Genomic DNA, 19,926 nt, shown 5'->3' on the forward strand with positions numbered 1-19,926 from the left:
GACATAGTGATTGTATATCGACTCTTCTCGTTGATGTTATGCAGCCATATGGTCGGCAGAAGAGTTCGCAAACCAGAGATGTGGCACTTTGCTTGCGAAGTCTTACATATATAAATAACCTGGTATCTGTCATGGCGGCCACCGTGGCCATGAAAAATTTGATCAATATCACTGGGTTTGTAATTAAATTATAAAAATAATGTACACCACTTTCTGTCCTGTAGGTAGCACAGTCGACTTTGCAAAGCGTTTACACACTGTCGGTATTTTGTCGCGCAATGAAACACGTAGAGCAGTTTTACTGGACTCTATAAAAGTATCCAGCGATCGATCAGCTGAGAAGTATCCTTCAGTGCGTAAAGGAACTATGCCACGTCAAAAAGACAAGCACACGCCAATTCCTTCAGCTGGCAAGGCACAGAATATTTTCTACAGTGCTGTACTTTGTGCACGTTATGTTGATCGCGTAAGAATTTTGTAAGCCACTTTGTGTCCTCAAGCGAAGTACAGTATTCATCAACCTTCACGAATGCTGACAAGTTGCCCCATAATTTTTTATTTTTGTAAATGTAATACTATTTATTAAAACTTTTAACACGAGAATTCATATTTATTACCGGTAAATAAAGTCTCCCTTCATTACTTGGACAAGAACAATTTTGTCGGACAACACTAGGGTCAAGGTAATTTCAAAGTGCTTTGTAAAAAAATAAAAGAGATATTTTGCTTCAGAGAAATGTAAAGAATTACGCAAGAAAGCACACGTGAACAACTTTCATACATATAGTAAGGACACCGTCAGCTCCAGTCATGGGGTAAATGGCGAGGCGCCCAGGCCACGCGTGTGAAAGGAAAGATCCACGCCTCTCGGTCAAGCTGCACAGCACTGGCGACGCTACGGTGTGGCCGTCGACAATTCGCTGTGGTGCGTTGTGTAGACGCCTTATCTGGATGGAGGAATGCCGCGGGAATTATCGCCGTTACGAATGCCGACGGCCCCGCCAGGTTCCGAGAATCGTTGACGTAGGGCACAACGGTGGGTTAATTATCGTCGTCTGACCACGAGATCTCATTGTTAATGCGCTGTGCATTTGAAACGACTAGATTTCGTCAACCGCCGCTTTTCACCCCACCCCTCGGAGTCACGTGTGCTCTCCGCCGCGTGCTTGCTCTCCTGCGTGCCGGCTTTTGTCCCGAAGGTGGTGGCGCCTCATTGAACATTCCGTAGATGACTCAGTGACAGCTATCTACATAAATTTGGGGAATCCCTAACGCATATACGAAAGCTGGAGGAGCGTCTCCGAAAGAGAGAAATTCCGAAGTGTCATAAGGCAGAACTTGGTAGCAAAACAGTGTTTTTGTATGAGCTCTGATCGGGGCACTTCCCGGCGAAACAAGGTGTCTCGACCACGGAACTTAGGTTGGGATTTTTGAGCCCTGTAAGCGAGAGATAGACTTGAAGATCGCGTCGGAAAATTAGAGTACAGCTGTGTACCGGGCACCAAGACGGCTCCTGCCGTGGGTTCTACGGGACCTCCATCCCCAGCCGTCGTTTCTCGAGCGGTTTGTGTACGCTCCGAGCATAACAGAGTTAAAAGGAGTTGAGAAGCGCGAGTTACCTGTGCGCAATTGGCGCTAAAGCGTGTAACTGAAGTCTAAAGTTTTTCCTTTTACTACTGAGGCAATTATTCTTATAGGAATGGAGTTATAGTTTGAAAAAACTGAAGCTCGAAGCGGATGAGCGCGAGAGACAAGAAAGAAGACAAGTGCGTGAATCGAAGGAGCGTTTACAAATACTGAAGCACGAATCTGAAGAGCGGTTGCGAAGGTATAAGTTGGAGCTAGAGCGGAGAAGGCAAACCCCTTTAGGCTCGGACACCCCCGAGCAAAAACAAAGGGACACAGACCCAGCCAGTCGTATAGAGACAGCGAAGTTAAATGGTCGCGTCCAATGGTTCGAAGTGTAATATTGCAATGACAAAGTAAGCAGCCGTGACTCCCTACACGAGGCTATTATTTTCGCCGGTGTAGAATGTGTGGAGACGGAAGTTGGAATGAGGAGGGTCGAGGTACGCACGTCCGGGGTACCGTAGAGTGGTGTAATGAAGCGATGCTCGAACATGACGAGCAGCCTCGCAGGCAAAGTTTGGGGATGGAGCTGCAGCGCATAAGGCAGAACCCTTCGAGGAGGCCTAGTTATGCACTGAGGGCAAAGTTGCATGGGGGCAGCCAATTTTTCAAAATAAAGCAGCACGAGAACCCGATAAGTGGCCGTGGCTGCGCACAGGTGGCGAGCGGCTCAACCCTGGAAGAGCTGCATGGAACGGAAGCGAGAATGAGGAGCGTTACAGAGAGCACGTCCAGTATAACAGCAGATTCAAAGGGTACACCTATTGCTGCAAGAGTCGGCCCGCAATAATATATACCCAAGTTGCTAGCACGGGCAGCACTCTAATTCTACTCGGTGGACCTACGGAGACTGGCATCGCGCAGGAAGGTCTTGGGGCCAGCCGCGTTCTAAGTTCTGCTCAAAAGGTCCACGAGAAAGTAACATCCGTGTCCGGCGTTCAGGATCTCGCCCAGAAGAGCAAGGAGAGACAATACGAGAAAGCATGCGACGGGACGGAGCGAAAAAAAAATGGAGTCCGTGATCAGGTGGAGGAACAGAGAGTTAACGGGAGATAAGAGAGCTGAGAAGGTAGACTGAGGAGAACTTGCAGAAAAAGTAAGAGAAGGGACGAAAAACACGAGAAGGAGAAGGAAAAGGACGTGAGAGCAATTGAAGAGGACAGAATTGATAGGGAGATAGAATTTTAGTGAGATAATCTTGAAGGTGGGAGCGTACCAGAGGAGGATGATGGAGAACAAGAAACCGCACGCGTGGAGACTGCGAAAGAAATAATAAAAGCTCCGTGGAGGTAGTGAAGGAGCAAAAAAAATACAGTGAGGAGGCAGATACTGAGGAAACAGAGGAGCAAGACGCAATCAGCAATTTCGCCAAACCGGTATCAGAGATAGACCTTCGTAGCTTTAGTGTCCGTTGTAGCAATAACCCAGATTTGGTTGGCAGTCGCCCCGGGAAGGTTTGACGGACTCAGTTCGACGACCTCGCAGGGTGGTACAGACCTCAGTTCCGAGTTATGTCAGGATGAGTGTGTGCTGGGACAGCAGAAAAACAAACTCAGTCAGGCCTGTAGTGCCGGCGTGTGCCGCCGATGAATGGACTAGACAACTTGAGTGCCCATCGTAACAAACGACCTCTTTATTTCAAATGCCCATGCTTATATACCTAAACAACACTGGCGCCACCTGCGGCAGTGATCGGGGAACCGAAACCAAATAGACAAATATACAACACATTCCCTTCCCTAAAAACAGCTATATGGATTAGTAATGAAGTTGGTTATTATGTTAGTACATATGCAAAAATACTATTCCAAAATACAAACTGTACAATGAAAATAGCTATATAGTACTACAAAATCACATCATTTACAAAAGAAATCCACCACACTGGATATGTCCGTTCCATTCGCTTTAGCACAACTTCGCTTGCTACACGTTGTAGCCGTAATGCACTGGTGGTAGTCTCTTTCTTGGTGGTTGCACCCTGCGTTGCTGTGTGACTGCTCCTGGAAACTTGGCCGACTGCGTCGCAGCAGGCGACCTGTGCGCCTGCGCAGCCGAAGGAGGAGCACCCGAATTCGTCGTAGTTATCTCTGGGGTGGGGCCCTCACATGTAAGCCGAGATCCTCTTCCCCTAGCTGTACCGTTTCCTCCCCGTGGCACTCGTGGCACCTTTGAGAACATCGATGCATTCGACGTTTTGCCGTCAGCCAGGCGGAAAGAGGATGGTCCCTTCCTGCTGATCACTTCCCTTGGGCGGCTGAATTCTAGGTCGCCTTTAAATCTGGTAGTGGGTTTGTTCACTCTGACGAAATCACCCACGTCAACTCTGGTTTCTCTTCCAGCCCTCCGAGCGTCCGTGTATCGTTTGCTGCTCTGTTGCTTTTGCTTCACCCGCTCACGTAAACTCCGGACTTCCAATAGAGGATCATCAAAAAAGGTTACCGACGGATGCCCGACGACATCCAACCGAGTTCTTGGCAGCCGCCCGTGTAGCAGAATAGCTGGAGCCCTTGCCGTTGTAGCCTGCGGTGTGCATGGGTAAACACCCAGGTACTCTGTTACCGCCTGGCGCAACGGTCGCTGCTTAAGAACCGCCACCTAAATGAAGCTTTTAATACTCTGTTAAAGCGCTCCACTTGGCCGTTCGCTTGTGGTTAGTATACTGACGAATGTTTGACCTGGATGCCACGATCTTGAAGAAATGCCTCAAACTCCCGAGATGCAAACTCTGGACCGTTATCGCAAATAACCTCTTCTGGGTAGCCTTCCCGCGCGAACACGGATACTAAGAAGCGTATTACTGTGCTGGTTGCTGTCTAGCCATAGAAATGCACGTCGGGCCATTTGGAAGAATAATTGGCAAGCGTGATTGGATACCTGCAATCGTAGGGCACCCTCTCAAATGGGCCTACAATATCCATGCCTAGTTTGAGGCACGGCTGCTCTGGAAAGGGGACCGGCTGCAAGGGTGTAGCTCGCACCTTGACGCTCTTGTCTGCTTCCTGGCATATGCTACCGCTCTGGATAGCTAACTCGACTTGGCGGTCCATGCCCGGCTACCAATACTTTTCTCGCAGGCGTGCTTTTTTTCGCACTACTCCGGGATGCGACTGATGTGCTGCAGCGATTACCTGCTGCGTGAGTGATGTGGGAACCACAAGCCGTTCGCCACGCAAGATCAGATGGTCTACCACAGAAAGTTCGTCACGTACTTTGAAGAATGGCTGAAGCTCGGCCGATAAGGATTTGTGTGCCGGCCACGACAATTGCACATAGATTTTGCGTTGTTGCAGTGTGCTATCTTGAAACTGAGACTGCTCAAACTGTTCTCTGGTAATGCAGGAAGAAATTTCGAGAAGAGATACAACCTCGTCAAACAGCGTTTCTTCTTCCTTAAAAGACGACGCGGGCAAGCGTAAGAGTGCCTCCGCCACTTGGTTTTGCGACCCCTTGCGGTATTTGACGGTACAGTTGTACCGTAGTAGGCGTTCTGTCCATCGCGCTACCCGTAAGGGGCGCCATCCTGTTCCTGGTGTTTAAAGCAATGCCAACAAGGCGTGATGATCCGTGAGCAACGTGAAGTGGCATCCCCACAAGTGCACGCGCCACCGCTCGCACGTCCAAACAGAGGCCAACGCTTCCCGTTCTCCTGCTGAAAATTCCCTCTCAGCTGGCGAAAAAACTCGAGACCGGAAAGCGACAGTGTGCAGTTTATGCCCGTCCACCTGCTGTAGGACTGCTCCAAGTCCGCACTCTGATGCGTCAGTCGACACTAAGACGGGAAGAGATGCAGCCAACATTCTCAGTATAGTGCTAGATACCAGCGCGTCTTTGGTCTTTCTGAAACTAGCGTCTATCTCGTCAGACCAAACAAATCGCTGCCCTTTTCTTAGCAGGACACGCATTGGTTCAACCATGTCAGCGAAGTTGGGAATAAACCTAGAATAATATTTGACCAATCCCAGAAATGATCGAAGGCTGGCTGGATCAGTGGGCGCTGGAGCCTTGGATGGAAGCAACCTCTTCCTTCAACGGCACAATACAGTTTGCAGTGATCCTGTTGGACCAAGAACGAAAGCTCCGGCGTATCGATTACGCATTTTGTGTTCAGTTTGAGTCCTGCCTCTTTTATGCACCTCAGAACTGCGCTAAAATTTGCCATGTGCTCCTCTCTCCCCTTCCCAAACACAATGATGTCATCCATATAGAACAGGACGCCGCTGCAGCCCAGCAGAATTTTCGACATCATACTTTGAAAAGCAGATGGTGCTGACGCGAGCCCAAAACACACGCGCTTAAAACGAAAGAGCCCGTCGTGTGTAATAAAAGCCGGTAAATCGCGGCTCTCGGCGTGAAGCATGACCTGATGGTAAGCTGATGCATGGTGAAGCTTGGAAAAGTGGGTTGCTCCCACTAGGCTATGCAATAGCCATTCTGTATGAGGAGGGGTATCTGCTACAACGGCTTTGTTTACCTGTCGAAGATCTACACAAAGGCGGATACCCCTCGTTCTTTTCAACCACAACAATGGCGCACACCCACTCGGATGCCTCTATTCGCTCTATCATGTCCATTTTTTTCCAAGCCGCGGAGTTCTTCCGAGACTCGTGGCCGCAGTGAGAACGGAAGGAGCCTGAGTTTGGAAGCAACTGGCTGAACTGTCGACCGTATTTTGACGCGGTGAACAAAACTCTTTGTGATCCCAAGACCTGGATCAAAAATAGCACCAAACTCTTCGACCAATTCTGATGGCATGTGAATGGACTCCTCCGCATCTGCCTTAACTGCGGTGTGCTCCGTTCGAGCGCTAGTACGCACCGCTTTCGTTTCAAGGCACTGTTGTGACTAGCCATCAATCTGCAGACCGAGGGCCCTGATTACATCAATATCCAAAAGCGAGGTGCCTTGTTCAACGACATAAAAAAGAATGTTGTGCAGGTATTGTACGTGACATCAGCAAACAAGAAACCACACACTGGAATTGGTTTCTTCGAAAAATATAGTAGTCTAATTCGAGCAGCTGAAAGCTCCTGTCCTTCAACATGCTGCATAAATAGGTCATGCGTCAAAATCGAAACTGATGACCCTGAATCCACAATGAAAGTTAACTTCGTTTCACCAACTGCTACTGTTATGTAGATTGCGGGAGGAGTGGATGTCGTCACAGCCAGAATGCCCAATACTGCTGCAGTTATCGAATTTTCGCCGTCTAGTTCACGAACCAGGGCGGCGTTTCTGTTGCAGACTGAACAAAACTGACCCATATTACCACAACCATGATATCGTTTGTTTTTGGCGGGGCAGCGGAATGAAGCAGCGTTGTGCCGGTGTGAGCCGCAGTGATAACAATGGGTGTGTTGGCTGCTTGACCGCTTCAAGGGGTCGCCGGAAGAAGGTGCGGGCGGCGGGGTGTTTCCGCGACCATTTATGCGCTGAACATCTGCAGTCGCAAATTCCTTGCAATCATTGGTTGCCTGCTCAAACTGTGTCGCTATAAGTACAGCTCGAGCGAACGAAAGAGAAGACCCTTCAAGCAGCAACCGCTTGCGCAAGTTCCGAGATAATACGCCCGCAACGAACTGGTCACGCAACGAATCTTCCTGAGAAGGGAAAGAGCATGTAGCACAAAGCTCACGTAACGTGGTAACGTACTCATTGATTGCTTCACCGACTTGCTGCACGCGCCTACCGAAACGGTGCCGCTCGACCACAACATTGGTTGTTGTCGTGAAGTGCGCATGCAGCGCTGCGACAGCGGTATCGTATGATGACGCTTCGTGCTTTGTCTGAGAAGTGTCCTAGACAGCTCCAGAATCTGTATCAGTAGTTGGCTCACCGTGCTTAGCGTTGGCCGAAGATTGAAGCGGTAGTGTGTGAAATATGCGCTGGACTTCTACGCGCAGGCTGTGGAGTAGGAGAGCCTTGCGACGGTCCGGCGCACAGTCCGAAACACCAGATGCGAGCAGAAAATTCTCGAAGATGCGGATCCATTGCTGCCGGGCAAGAGCAGGGCGGCCAGGGCTGCCAGTTATCTTACTATAAATAGCTGTTTATAAACTCTTCGTTTCCCTTCATCAACTAAGAACGCCTCGACTTCATCAATTATGTCACCATCTCCGAGAACTTCAATACCATTGCCCTGCCAGCGCTCTGCCAAATTAACCGGAGACCGGGCTATTGGGTTCCTGAACGTCACCGAACTTTGGGGACACGAACATCGACAATTTTTACCTACACCTTTGAAAGTCGCGTTGAGGCTATTTAGGTGACTCTGCCTAAAGCTATGGTAAGCAAGGACCTATTAGCTGCTCCCTTTGTATGATGTCTTGAATGTACGATTCCTAAACACTGAGCTGTTGGCCACTTGTGCCAATTCATTGTTAATTATATTTTTACGTGGCGGGAGTAGTGCTGTAGCAATTCATAGTTGATGGGAAGTGGTCTGTTTACAGGGACATGAGATTAAACTCATTACAGAATATACATGGCGGACATAAGATAGCGCACGCCAGGACACCTCCCCGTGGTCGTCTTCATTGTCTCCTGTCTGATCCCAGGCAGTACGGTACTTTGCCCACGTCTGTGTGTCCCGGGACATCACCCCCTTGGTCGAAGCCATGGCGAGGTGACGATTGTAATATGGATGGGAATTTCATGAGAATATACAGTGAGGAGTCGCTTGCCGGCCACCGCAGAAGTCGATGACGTGCTTGGCGATGCTGGACCCGACACTCCGATGTCTTCTGCAGCGACGAATCTTCGAAGGTTGTCGGAGCCACGTCGGACGGGAGGGCTGTGGAATCATCTACGATTCGCCTTGTGGCGGCTAGTCGCCGCTGGTCTTCAACGGCATCTTACCCGCTGGGGACACAGGCGGGGCATGTAGTCGAGCTATGGTCGTGGCGGGGCGTTCAGGCTGGACGGTACAAAGCTGAGGCCAGGGTGGCGATGATCGACCCACACACTCTATCAAAATGTTTCGTGGTGGCAGAATTGACGAGGCGATTTATGGTTGATAGGAACTCGTCTATTTACAAGGAGGTGTACTGGACCAATTTAAAGAAGGTACGTGTTGGTTCAAGATAGCGCGTGCTACGCGCTACAAGATAGCGCGTGCTACAGCCACTTTGGTGTCTTCGTCGTCTCCTGTCTGAGCTCAGGCAGATTGGACATTGCCCTCCAATGTGTGACCCGTGACAATACCTGTATGGTTCGTTAATAGGCTTTTTTGGAGTGATACAAGGCATTTTTTTTCTTGCAGCTGAACCTCTGGCTGAAAATTCTAAAATATGTTTCTCAATAACAGTTCTTGCACAAAGTTTAATCAATAGATATTTCAAAACATAAATACTGTCTGTTTGTAGTGTTTTTAGAACAGAAATATTTCCTGTAGCCTAGCCGAAGAGAACATTTGCAATGAATCCTAAATAAACCAGGAATAATTTAGGGTAATAATTTCCGTCTAAATTCTGCTGAAAGTTCGTTGAATGTATTTCACACATTGAAAAAAAAATAGCAATAGAAGTAATCACAACGCATAATCTATGCACTTGTTTATTGTTTTTAATCTCAAGAGAATGTTTTTTGGAATGCCCATTTTTAATCTTTATTCCTATAGTAAAGCAGGTTTAAATAAAAACATAAAACATTTTGTGCTCGTTGAATGTTAAGCTTCACCGCCATGCTCAAATGACCAAAACTACATTGCTAATAAATAAAACATACCCAAGGAATCTGCAAATATTCACAAAATCATTCATGTTAAGTCGCAGTTTAAAAATATTACAGTAGTTTTAGATGGCTGTGAACGTCTTGCTATTTACTTTTTTGAAAGTAAATGTATTGTCCTTCACACCTTAATATATACAAAAATGTTGTTGTCTTCCACTTTTGGTAATAATTCTCCGTTTTCCGAACGCTACCTGAAAAAATGCAACCACGTGGCTGTCCAGCAACGTTACTCTTACGTGTTCCCCTTACTGTGGAGTCTTATTATAATGGGGGATTTCACCCAAGAAAAAAAGAAGGTTCTCTGGTGGTCCATCACAATTTTTTTTTAAATATGTCACATCATTTTTTTTCCATCTTCACATCCCCCAATATGTTCCCATAAAATTAAATTGTCAAACTGTAAAAACACGAAACGCGAGAAGGTGAAACCCGAAACTGGCGGCTTGTGCACTTCGGCCCAACGTAGCAATGTAAATCCTGTGAAGGAAGTCTTTAGGGCAATTGATACCTTTTTTGGCTTGTGTACATTTCTCTTATAATTTTTGTTAGTGCAAAAATATAAGTATTTGCAGCGAAATGTTGAATTATGCTCACAGATAAAATTTTCGGAACAATTCAGCCTAAATATTCCTAAAAGTGCTGTTAATATGTACCATAAATAAAAGAATATTACCAAAGATTACCCATTATTACTAAATATTACGAAAGAGGTAACATCCTTCATTGTTTACCCCAGTGCGACCGAAACATTTTGTGAGGGCCACTGTAGTAAACTGCAGTAAATTCTTTGTCAGACTTGGGCTTGACAGCCAGCCAGTAGCACTCCTCTTCTGCACACAGTTCTTGCACAGGTGGTTTCTTTGTAACTAAAAAAAGAAGGAACTAACTTGTAAAAATTTTCAAAATATTTCGGAGACAACAAAATACACAGACATTACACCAAGAAATCGTGATTACGTCTAAAAAGGTCTCGCTTGAGGTAATATATAAAGAAGTGATAATCAATTTCCATAAATTTGCATAAACTCTAATTGCTTTTTACATCAGGCGTCATATTCTTTACACAAATGAAATAACTTAGAATACGATACAAAAAATGTTGTTTTAATGTCCAGTTCAGCACTAAAAACAATCCGTGCCCGATGTATAGCTTGTATATTGTGACAGAGCGCTAAGGTTCAGGTGCGCCGTAAAATACTTAACCAATTTTTCTAAACACCTTCAAGATGCTGGCTGCTAAATTTAATTTTGTTAGAAGTAAAAAGATTGTGCGTCATATTGTTTTTCAAGTGTGTTGGGCGCGTGAATAGAGTATTGGCATCCGTTCTTTTCGCGTGGTTTTCAGACAGGAAACGGTAAAATAGCTTCGTCCTCAACATTTGCACAGCTTTCCGTTTTTCCACAAAAATCATAGGATCACAATGGAGAGGAGGCGGTTATTTATATTGTCAAAGAGCCAAAGAGGAGGCAGTTGTCTTCAAGTTAAAGCCCGTTTATTGGAGCGAACTTGTGCTCCACTAACCACTCAAACGTACACAGGCGGCGAAGCAGCAGTCATCAAAGTGACGTGCGTCGGCGAGCATCGCAGAATCAAATACCCCAACGTCAGCTCTGCAGGCTTTTTATCTTTCGGCGCGCGTGGTTCTAGAACCGTCAATTCACATCTCGAACATTGCACGTCCAAGAAGATTATTCTAGGCTGTTCAGGTTAAATCGGAATGCTCTCCCTATAAAAGGAGATAACACATGCGGCATAGAAAGAAAGAATGAAACACGCCAATCCCTTAGCACACAGATAACACAGACCATCGAAGCCGGGCAACGAAAGCAAAACATAAACATAAAAACCCAATGCATAGTTTGCGGCATATTTCACATGTATAGCTTCTCATCAGTTAGTTGCTTTTTTTATTTTGTGCGATACGCGCCACCACTGTTTACCAGAAAATGCACACATTATTTGCATATATTTCTTTGTGTGAACCATACCCATAAAAAAACGTCGTCGTGCAGACGTATTGAAATAACATTAAACATCTCTAAAATGCTGCTTCTATGCGAAGAAGACTTATAAATCTATACTACTAGCAGAGTCAAGGGTTTGTTTCAAGCGTTTTTAAGGTGTCCTGGTGGGAACAAAATACACATTCTCTAAACGTATACGTCTTGATAACGTCCAAAAACAGTTTGTTGGCGATGCGATTTCAGTTCTTGACAAGATGTTACTGTACCTCTGTGTGTGCACTTCAAATAAATTTTCTTTCCAAAATTACTTCATTGAGCATAGTCATTGTGCGGTGAGTGCACGAATCCCTTCACTCCGGCCTGCAAGAGGAGAGGAGAATCAATTGGTGTACACGTATATCATGAACGCGAGATAGGCGGGGCAATTTGAAGGCACATTTGTTTATACCACATATCAAGCAAGAACTTATAGAGCTCGAAACACGGCAAAGTTGACTCACCTAATGGGAATATTATGACTAAAAAAACCATTTTCTGTAAGAAGGGCTCACAGTCTTGATTGAAGTGGATGGCTTATTCTAAGATAAGGCGTTTACATCATCTACTTCAATATAAGTAGTGCGAACAAGGCCTACGTGACTTTGGTGGAGTGCCTGAGAACACATGAGCACATCAGCCAATATATAAGCTACGCAGTGCACTAGGTACAGTTCAAAAAATGCTACATCCAAACTAAAAATGGTCAGTCACTAATTATTGTACAAAAATAGGCAACATACTTCGTTTTATCTTACTTAACCAACAAAATTTTTGCATTTTTACAATCAAAGATGTTTTACTTGGTAGTTTAGGGGTTTGTGGAGGCAGGTGTTGCACGCCGATGGGGTCTTCGGTCGCTTCAGTTGAAATCAGAACGGCCACAGCTACGGCGACAACAGTTCATCAGAGCTTTGGGCGTATTTTACGGGTTTTCGCTGTTGCTTGCGCTGACGCATTTAAGGAAATGGGTACATTGTGTAACATGTGCATCTTCAAATGCTCTTGCTCAACCGTTTCTATGCGTGAAAACTTTCACGTTTCTGAAGTGTCCAGAAACGATGGCGAGACAAAAACAGAACTGGTAAGTAACAATGTCTTTCGCTCTGGAAGTGCCAACACGGAAAAGGAACGTAATGGGGCTAATTTTCTGGGAAGCACACGCTGATGCCCAGCGCTACGATTTGTTAACAAATACATGCTACATGGCAAAATTTTGACATTATCTTTTTCTGTCAAAGCAGACCGCAAGCATTAAACTAATGCACAGGCTATTGCCCTAGCTCACGAGCACCCTTTGCTGACAGATAGCAAAGAATATATATGGCGTACGAACCACCGTCCTTACAAAATAATTTTAGCAAAGCTGCATAAGAATTGTCTCTGATAGGCGTGTTCATGTGTAATCAAGCCTTTCTTTGGATGCACGCGGTCGGGTAGAATGTTTCTTGTTTGCAGCCGTTTACCACTTTGTGTATAGCTGATGAAATAAATAGCATTTTCCTGACAAACCCATAATGGTGCACTGTAACAACGTAAACTATACCGAGTTGTTCGAGGCGTTTGTTTTTAAATTAGAAGAATAATAAAGACAGCAATCTTTTTCACACTTTTGCAAATTTCGGAGAAATCTGATTCTGTAATGCGGGCAAAAAAGGATGAGATCTAAGTAGAATTTAAATCTTTTCGTCGTGAACACCCAATGGCGACCAATCCACTTTCAGAAATAAGTAGCAAGGGAGTCCACGACACATGTTTGTTTTATTACAAGGGTTGGGAAAATAATATGCAATCAGCGATCCCCCTGTTCAGAGGGTTCACGATTTATGGTGGTTATATCATCGAAAAATAAAATGCTTTGTCTTGCCACTACTTTGTGAAGCGAGAGACGCTTCATTATTGCGCTTACTGGGTGGAGGATGGCGAATAAGTGCTGTAACATTCGTGCTCCTGACGCAGGGACATGATGCTGCAATCCAGTGTTTCTTGTTCAAAAATGCTGTTTTTAAATAATGCATGCCAACTGACGGAACTATAACAGGATACAGTATGTACAATTTTACCGCTAGTCCATCGTATTTCGTTGGAGGGTATTTTACATTTACCAATTAGTAGGTGGCGTAATGTACTGTCGGAGAAAAGGCGGCATTTGTGTTGTGTTTATTTTGTGCATTTTACGCACATACACACTACATGTGCTCGCAGTGCTACTATCACTTGTTCTAGGTGCGTAAGTTTTCGGTTACGCAATTTTTTCGCCCTAATGATAAAGAGTCTGGGCAACTTGTACGTGCCGCCCTTGGCGTTACCGCTCTGTATAGCTGCCATTGGGTCCATTTTCTTGTCTTCAAGTTGCACCTTGGAATATTTATGGCTACCTAGATTAGTTTGTCTTACGTTGTTTTTGGTATTCTCAAGTATGTTTTAGTGCAGCAAAAGGAGAGAGCAAAGCTTATAATCTAAGTTTCATATCGCGGAGATCGATGACGATTTGATAAGCTTGCAAAGCTCTTACTTTTAAACTAGTAGCTTTGAAATTTCACCAACATTTGGGTTATAAGATTTATTTAGGTAAATGAATATTTTCTTTTTTTCCTACTCCTGTAATCATAAGATGCCACAATAGACGTCCTGTTGCTGCGCGAATAATTGTGCAAACGGTGATTTCTGTTGGTTTAAAAAAAATCAGCAACAGGCTACCTCAATGAGACTGCCTTCGTGACACAATTATTTTGTTTGCGTCCGCCGCCACTTTTTAACATCAGTCCTACATGGTAGCCATGAAGGTTGGAGACAGCTCCACATAGAGCTTCTTACCGCTAACCAGAATAAATCACCTGACGAAAAATAAATTACTCAAGCAGCAAAAGGTAAAAATGTGGCTTTGAAGTGTTTAAGTGAACAGTATAGGCGAACTGCCCCGGAAAATGTGTGCGTGCATAGGAAAATGTTACATTCACCGGTAGCCACGTAATGCTTTTCAGGGGAATGTAAAATTGTTTCTTTGCAGAGGCTGAAAGCCCTACGATAAATCATCATCCACGCGTGTAGACAGCAAGCATCAAATCATTGTCGTGATGGTGAGCCTAAACTACAAAAGGTACGCAGTTCCCTTTGGCGCAAGTAGGCAGTACCTGACCACGCAGCAAGCCCTGACTGATGCGCTGCTGCTAGCGTGTGATGCACCGAGTCTGGCGTCAAGCTGCCAAGTGTTCACTACGTCATGCTAGTGCGTATGTCGAAAAGGTTTTTCCTCTTAGTGACAATGCTTGTGGACATTGCTAATATATGAACATATATATATATATATATATATATATATATATATATATATATATATATATATATATATAAATATATATATACATATATATATATATATATATATAACGTACGAACCCCGATTGTTGCCAATGTTGTAGCAAAGATAGTGGCCTTCCTCAGGGCAAATCCTCGCCTGGCCGGTGCGGTTTATATAGGGGTAGTTGCCAAGGTGAGAGGAGAGAAGGAAATGGAATGCAGGAATCGGATTAGTTTGGAAGTATGCAGAGGGAGACATTGAGGGTGAAGGAAGGTTGTATTATTTGAGCCACGAAGACGGGAAGAGGGAAGTCCGGTGTGGAGGATATTTCTGGAAATTCTCGGAGAGAAATGACAAACGGTTTGTGTTGCCACTCCGCATGGCCTACAGAAAGGTTCTCAGAAACACCGCAAGCAGTACAGTGCGAGTTGTTATCAGAAGGTAGCGGCAAGCCCAGGTGAAAATAAAAGGTAGGAAAGGGAGAAAATAACGAGTTCAAGCTTTTACAGAGACACACATATATATGTATAGATACACATATATGTTTATATTCCAGGCTGTATATGAGTGTTCTTGCTTTTCAAATGCGAGATTTGTTGTCACTTTTACACTTTTTTGTTTTTAATATAATGTTTCACGCTGTATTTTGCAACTGCATACTTTTTGTGCATTTATGACATTCCAACGTCACTTTTGTTGTGTTGATTCTTTTCTTTTTACAATATTGTATGTTGTATAGGCTTTCCACTCATTCCCCCCTATGTAATAACCACTTGGGTCCTGAGGGTACGTAAATAAATAAATAAATACATAAAACAAATATTGGTTTACAAAATATGGGTTACTCTTCAAAATTCCAGGCAGATTTCTTTATACGCGCACAGAAAATACACAGTTTGCTTATCTCGCCAAATTTGTGTCAGTACTTCTTTCAGGTAGCTCATATATCCATGTAGCCAAGAACAATGCAGGAGTTTTCCGAAAAACAAGGTTCATTGGAGTGACCTTGTGCTCTGCTACAAAACCAGGAAATAACCTAAATCGGCAAAGAATCGGTCAACCAAGCGGTACGCACAGTAAAGTGCTTGTACTGTTTCCATTTTGCCTTTTTATTTAGTGTAAATTGGCATGGTTTGCACCTGAATATGTTGTTATCCTGAGCTCGAGGAGAGTGCACAAAGAGCATAATATTATTTGCTGTGCGGAGAAAAAAAACAGTTCTTTATGTTCGCTGACAAAGTCAACATTTGCATATTCTGAGGCAGAAATGGAGGGCGGGTTTTGTATAAAACTATTTCTGTTAGCTAAGGGCTAGAAACATTCAGACTGCACTTTTGCTTTGACGTTGAGACTATTATAATAGGATTCTATAAAATTATAAAAATACCGTCAGTAGAATAACGGACAGACAGTGTTGTGTCGAAATTGAAACCTGCTAGTCCCCCAGTCTACTCGAATTGATGAGTTACGTCAAAATGTTACTAGTTTCAGTGCCTAAAAGATAAGTATAGAATTCGTTTTCACAAATACCCTTCAAAGAGCGGGAATGTACATGTGCAATCATAGCTGGTTGCGGCTGCAATTTTTAAAGGCTTGCTGTAGCTAGAAAATGTATGAGTTGCTTTTCAATCAACCAGCTGAAGGGCTTGAATTTTCGCTTAGGTTTTGTTGTTACTTTTATTGAGTGTAACAATGCTGAGGGCGATTGCAGGTAAGATGGAGTGGAACCACTGCAAGGGCGCCTGTGCCTTCGTGTGGCTGTGCTAGACATCTCAGTGCCACAAGGCGCTGACCATGACGAGAGCGTGGACACTCGTGATGATGGCAGAGCAGTGGCTCGCGTTTCACATTATGTAGCTTCGGCGGGACAATGGGGTAGCCCCAATCTCAATCAGCTGCTCACCCACCAGCATTCGCTCATGGGGTGTATGATTGCCCATATAGACAGGGAAGCCGAGGTCGGTTTGCTGCGCTGCTGGCCAAAATACCGCTGCAATTTGTGGGCATACGGAGAAACGACGAACGCCACACAATGGCCAGCTTAGTTGTCACAAGAAATAGTTCGGGGTGAGCTAACTGCCGTCCACTAGCATATTTTTTTGGACGGCTTCAATCGACAGCGACAGGGCTCGGTAATAGCTTCGGCCGTGATGGCGGAGGTCACCCGGTCGGCCTGGAGGATCTACGCTGTGTCCTCAGCCCCGGCCGAGCTGGTTGGTGTTACTCTGAGCCTGGACCATCCGGTGAAGATGGAGCCACCCCCCGAGCTCTGCCCTGCTATGCGACCCCATTTGGTCTTGCTGCGCATCCGAGGGAGCAATTCGCGCTCGGTGCGTTCTCGCTGCAGCTGGCTACGGCCGCAGTGGGTGCCCAGACACATGGTACTCAAAAGCAACGAGCGGGATGAGCTGTCCCTCGATTATGTAAGCAAAAGCGGTGGAACATGAAGCCTTCTTGCTTATCCAGCAGCGCGTGAGTGCTAAACTAAACACCTTGCTTCGATGCTGTGAAGAGGCCGACGTTGCCGTGAAGGGTCACGGCTGTCCCAACGGCAGCTTAAGGCCATCCTCAACCTCCGCTTAGATGCCGTGTGACGGACAAAACAACAAAAAAAGATTTCCTTATGAATTATCTGGGCGCCTGTGGGCTCTTCTGCATGTTTGGCCTCCGGGCCCATTCATTTGGAAAACCATTGAAGAATGCAGGATATGTTTGCTTGCTTTATTCTTCTCTGGGGTATATGTGTATTTGCTATTTTCCTTCTTATTACTTTTATCTTGAAACGTGTTCATATGACCCTCCTATTACCCGCCACAGTGGGTCAGTGGATGAGGCATTACGCTGCTGAGCCCAAGGTTACAAGATCGATTCAGGCCAGGCTGGTCACTTCGCTTATGTAGGCAAAATGCGAAAACGCCTTTGTGCTCGCGATTTGTAAGAGTTTGCGCGCACGTGTTCAAAATAATATTCTGAGCTCTCCACAATGGCTTGCCTCGTCACTCCTGTAGGTTGCGTCCGTTGCCCCATAATCACTACCCTCTCACTCCTTTGTCGCTCCTCCATATCTGCCTCTAATACCCTTCCCGCACTTGCCACACAAACGGAGTTTCTGGTGGCCACCCGTGAAATAAGAATAGTATAAGAATATTGTTTTTTGTGTTTTCAGAAATGGCATACATAATTGAATATACAGAATGATGTCGAATAGCAAGGTGCTGTAAGGGGACCTCCTGTGAGTAAGTACATACAAAAATTGCTAATGATCAGAGCAGCTAGATTGACATCAATAAAATACAAGTAGGGCAGCACACAAACAAAACGGGGGATTAGAAAATGAAAAGAGTAGTCAAAAGTATTTATACAATCCTAAGTACCATTAAGGCAGAAGCCTAGTTTTGAACGAATTTATAAATGATCGCGTTTTAATTTCACATAGAAGACAATTACAGTTTGAAATTGCTGCAAAATAAGCCGCGCGTTTACCATAGTTATTGTTGACTTTTGGCAGTAAAGAGGTTTTTTTTTTCTGTGGAACCGGGTACAATTGTTAATATGTAGTGTTTCGGGGTGGAATATGACGGTAGGTTTGAATTTATTTGCTTATTGGTACATAAGAATACTAAGGCTGTATTTGAAAAGGTTGGGTATTGTTAGTCATGTATAACACTTCAGCAGCTCAGCACCAATGCTAATGTACGAACTATATGCAATTATTCACATCACTTGATTTTGAATGTGCTGACTAGGAGCGGTAAAAGTATGATAGGTATCGCCCAATGACACAAATAATGGTGAGGTGAGTGTGAATAAATGCATAATAAGGCGATGTTAATGTGATTAAACACAAATATGCAATAAAGTAAGACTAGGGCTGACTATTTAGGGCTACTCGTGGACTTGTCTTCCGATTTTTCGACAATACATTTATTTTGTTTAATATAAAAACTGCTGGAGTCTTAACGTTTATGTTTGCCTTGTGGCTTCTATTCCTCTTGGATGACAGGTATAATATAAACATGATTCATGTACCTTAACTACCCGTGTCCTCAGATACTACTTGTGTTTCTGTCTGATAACTTTCACTGCTCACTATTTGTACACTTTGTACGTAACACGGCGCAATATGACGCACACGAGAGTTCAACTGGCATGTGAAAACCCGGTTGTAGACAAGAACAAGGGCGCTGGGATTTGTGAAACAACAACTGCTGCTTATGCCTGAATCATGATGTTATCATCACTGCTCATAAATAAATTGCTTGTTGGAAGTTACATGTTTTTTCTAGAGCTTTCTTCTCTAATTCTTACTGTTTTATTTATCGTGTATAGCTAAATTTGCACTAATAATAAACCTTTGTTTTCAGAAGATCACGGGTTGATTGTATCAATTTGCTGAACACACGAAAAAACACGTATGTTTTGAGATCATATCAGACCTAGCCATCATCAGGCCACCTGATTCTTCTGAGTTTATAGAAATGCCTTTTATCTATGCTGTGCTAACTTCAGTACCTCTTTTGCTGCCCGCTTGAAGCTTTCTTTTTTCACGCAGGCAGGCCTTCAATATTTTAACCATCCGTTAATAATTGACATTCCAAGTGGTGGCTTCGAGAACACGACAGCGACCTGCCATTCTCACCTGATCACGTCTCTTATAAACGGGGGTAGTTGATCACACATACTTAGTCGAAGGAAAACTAGCAGTCGAATTGAGTGTTCCAGAAGCAGCTGCTTGTTGTTTCAATTACAAAGATAGTTCGTAGCAATACCTGAACCCGTCCTGCATGACCGACGAAAGCACGTAGCATCTGTCACTAATTAGGTATTTAAAAAACTAGGATAGCTGTTTGCTAAGAATTTTTTGAAACCAATTGAAAACTTCTTGAAAATCCCCCCAAAAAGTTATTTAAACGTCAAAACGCGTTTACTGAGATGTCCCGCAAAAAGTTTTGTAGACGTTTCGCAGGCACCCAAAAAGACGGCTATAGGTTCCGGGTTTCCTCAGCTACAAGACTTGCTCAGTATGGCATACATACATAACTTCTTTTCGGAGACGTCTGTAAAAAGTACAATTTTCTGTTGTAGATAATGTTTAGATTTCTAACCGCTGGAGTTGCATTCCATTGGTTAGAAGTATACGCAATTGATATTTTTTACAGCACAGTTACTGTATTTGTGGCTGTTTTAATTGCAATTGTTGAGAATGTTCTCGAATGATAGATTGTACCCTGTAGTTTCAATCACCAACCAGGCACGTCACCTGC

The sequence above is a fragment of the Haemaphysalis longicornis genome, unplaced genomic scaffold, assembly GCF_048455015.1.
Source record: "Haemaphysalis longicornis isolate Haplotype H1 unplaced genomic scaffold, Haemaphysalis longicornis Haplotype H1 scaffold_5, whole genome shotgun sequence".
NCBI lineage: Eukaryota > Metazoa > Arthropoda > Arachnida > Ixodida > Ixodidae > Haemaphysalis > Haemaphysalis longicornis.